This window comes from Giraffa tippelskirchi, chromosome 3, assembly GCF_054371585.1.
Source record: "Giraffa tippelskirchi isolate mGirTip1 chromosome 3, T2T-mGirTip1v1.2.pri, whole genome shotgun sequence".
NCBI classification, from domain to species: domain Eukaryota; kingdom Metazoa; phylum Chordata; class Mammalia; order Artiodactyla; family Giraffidae; genus Giraffa; species Giraffa tippelskirchi.
The window spans coordinates 44409154-44412919 of record NC_137277.1 but is presented as its reverse complement, the minus strand read 5'-3'; positions in this window follow the sequence as shown (position 1 = coordinate 44412919).

The window sequence follows — 3766 nt, the reverse complement described above, 5'->3', positions numbered from 1 at the left end:
CGCTTCCTCCCTCGAAGGCCGGCGCCGAGAGCCCCCTGCCGGCCGCTCCTCTCCCGGGCCGCCTCAACCTCCCCACCAGGAGCCTGCGGGGCCGGGCAGGCCCTTCCCCTGGACAAATCAAGGAGATACTAAATGTTAAGACGCCAAGCACTGTACCCTGCAGCACTATTTTTGAAATGTTAATTTTCCACGCCCCCTTCCAGTGACCTGCTTACCACCACCTCTCTTCCTTGCTGTGCTGTCCTAAAGGAAAACTGAGGTCTTTAACGGGAGGGAGGGGGAGGGAGGGAGTAAGGAGCCTCGAGGCCGAGGGAGAAATTCCCCAAGGCTGGAGAGGGGTCGGAGTTCAGTGGAATCCCCACTGGTAGGGACCTGCTGCCTCACTCTCTTCTCTGGGGGCACCAGGACGTGGAGGAGCAACCGCCTGCCTCATCTGAGACCAGTCTGGAGCATCCCTAGGCCTTTGCCAAGATCTCCATCCTCAAGACGGCCGGGACTCCAGAGGACGAGAGAGCTCAGTCACTCAGTCCTGTCCAACTCTTTGCCACCCCATGGACTGTAGCCTGCCAGGTTCCTCTGTCCGTGGGATTTCCCCAGGCAAGGACAGTGGGGTGGGTTGTCATTTCCTCCAGAGGATCAAACTGGAGTCTCCTGCATTGTCAAGCAGCATCTTTACCACTGAGCCCCTTGGGAAGCCCATGGCAGAGGGAGTGATGGGTAAACCTAAAAAATGACTGAGGTTGAATTTCCCTGCCTCTCTTCAGAGAGAGCCTTGGAGTCAGGTTTAATTTAAATAATGAGACATACCTGCTTGTGGCCCGGCATAGATATTGGCTACGGTCCTGTCTTCTCTTTCCTGGCCTCACCAGTCCAAATCATGCCTTAAAACTTAACTGTGGTGGGGGCTGAGTGGTTTATCTGCTCGATTTGCCAGCTTGCCCCACGCCCTGACATGGAGATCCCAGCACAGGACAGACAGATGTACAGAAGCAGGTGCATCCAGGAAAGCGGATCTGAGAGGATGGAGGGCAGATGGTGGCCAGGCCCGGCAGAGGTGCCCAGTGCTGGGGCATGGCCGGCCGCTGGCCCCAAGCCTCTGTAATCCCCATTTTGTGGTAGCCCAGGATTAGAAGGGAAGAAAGAGGAAGATGCCCTGACATTGCTGGTGATGCTGCGGGTGCTGGCGGGGGTCTGAGGTTCGTGCTCTGCTTTCTCTTCCTCTTTTATTGCTCTCTCTAAATCTGACAGACCCTTTGGATCTCTGAGACTGAGGAGTCTGGAGGAGCCGGTGTCCTGGGGGGATGAAAGGGCAGGAATGTAATGGGTTTACCCCAGTGCTGATCCCAGAGAAACCCGAAGAAGATTAAGATTTGCTCTCAGAGCCTGAAATCTCCCTGCTACCCCCTGACCACATCAAAGGACATGGCCGTGGGGGGCGCCTAATCCCATCAATGGAATCAAAGCTGGACAAGAAAGGAAATTCTGCAAACTTGTGCAGCGTCAGGACACAGCTCACAAGAGAAAAGATAAGTTACAGCAGGGCCCTGGCCTCCTCCACTAGGGGGTTACGTCCCAAGAAAGGTCCTGAATCAGTCCACAAGCAGATAGGGCTTGTTCTTTGCTTCATTAGGTGCCCACTGTGGGAAGATCAACCACAAGAATTCAGAAACTGGGCAGTAGGGCTGGGCCTGCCTCCAAGGACAGAACGGGACCCTGAGAGGGCTGGACTCATCTGTGTCTCACAGTTTTGGTGGCTCCCAGCTTTCAGAAAATGCTTTCAGAAAGATGCTCCTTTTACCACCCGTGTCCCCAAAGTCTGGTGTTCATATGTGAGATGGTTTTAGGTTAAAAAACAATGTAATAGATATTTTAAAAAATAAATTTCATGAATCTTGTTATTATGATGAGGTTCAAATGAGCTAACTCAAAGACCAGTATTTAGCAAATAAGACTGAGTGAGCATGCACGCACAAGTGGTATTCTGCCCTGGCAAAAGTGATGACAGTGTGTTAGCGGCTCAGTCGGGTCCAATTGTTTTTGATCCCATGGACTGTAGCCCACCAGGCTCCTCTGTCCATGGAATTCTCCAGGCAAGAATACTGGAGTGGGTTGCCATTTCCTTCTCCAGGGGATCTTCCCGACCCAAGGATCAAACCTGGGTCTCCTGCACTGCAGGAAGATTCTTTACTATCTAAGCCACCAGGGAAGCCAAAAAGTGATGACAGTTGCTTGCAAATTACTAATTAGAAAAACTCTCCTTCTGATCATCTTTAGAGAAGCATTGCCTTAGAAGCGTGGCTTTCAAACATTCAGCCATGCCTCATGGGAGGAAATATATATACGTTTATAAAATGTTTTACAAAACCATTCTTATGCACTCAAATTACTTGATGTGAATCCATTCTATTCCATGTTAAAAAAAAAAAAAAGCTGCTTGCAAGCTATTCAGTTTACTTCATGATCCACTCATGGGTTACCTCCTACAATTTGAAAAAGCCTGCCTTAGAGAACAGGCCATGATGATAATGATTGCAGCTCTCAGCTGGTGAGAAAATTTTCAGTGCCAAGACCCTGATGCTAAGAGCTTCTCCGTACACTCTCACAATGACTCTAGGTCAGAAGTATTATTATTGCTCACATTTTACAGGTGAAATTACTTGCCAGGGTCAGTTGGCCAGTAAATGCAAACGGAGAGCAGCCCCTCCCCACCCCGGTCTACTGCACTCCCCACCAGCCCCTGCCAGGGAAAGTATCTCAGAAGTGCCCGTCTCTGGGCATTTACACAACTCTGCTCTGACTCTCCCTCCACGTCTGCCCTGCGGCTCCTCCCTTCCCCCCCCCCCTACACGTATGGGAGTCGGGCTCCTAAGCAAGCTAACCGCAGAGCCCCCAAGATGAGGGTGGGAGTGAGGGTGTGACACAGAGGGTCGTCATGTCTCTGCCACCTTGCCCTACACACCCATCCCCGTGGCTGGGAGGGATTGACCTGCGTTGGGGTAAAAATCCCATAGACCGGGAGACACTGACCTTATTCTCGAGCTTCCCTCCCTCTAGATTCTTCCCTAGGCCTCTCCCTGCTACTCTGTTTGAAACCGCAGCCCCTTTTCCATCACTTCTTATCCCCAACTCGGCCTTTCTCTCCTTCCATAGCCCTCCTCCCCTCGGAAGTGCCGCCTCATTTCCTTATTTGCATACGTTCTGTCTCCCTTGCTGATCTTCGCCTCCAACTCCCAGGATGTGAGTTCCGCAGGGGTAGGACGTTTCCCCTCTTTCATATATCACCACTGTACCCCTGTCCACATAATCCACTCTCAGCAAAGATGTGCTGAACGCCTTTCAGTCCTGCACATATTGCCCTGACAACTGTTTTGCCATTGTTGGATGGGTTTGGCTGCCCCAAACCCTCCCCCATCCAGGGCCCCCTCTGGACACACAGAGGCACAGCCACACTCTAACACCTGTTGATTTCACCCACTTCCTCTCAAAGGGTGACTGCATTCCTCCCAGGGTGGGAGGGCGACATTCACTGTGGCCTCCAAGGCCCAAACCATGCAAGGTATTTAATATTAACCCCATGTTCCAGTCCTGATTCTCTGCTAACAATGAATATGTGCCATCTCTCTAGGAGGGCATCAAGCGCTGTGACATGGCAGGGCAGGAATGAGAACTCTGATTTATGGATACAGACACTGGGCTTGGGGAAAGGAAATGATTTACCCAAGGTCACTCTGTACCGAGTTCTTTTCCCTCAACTTCCTCCTCTGGA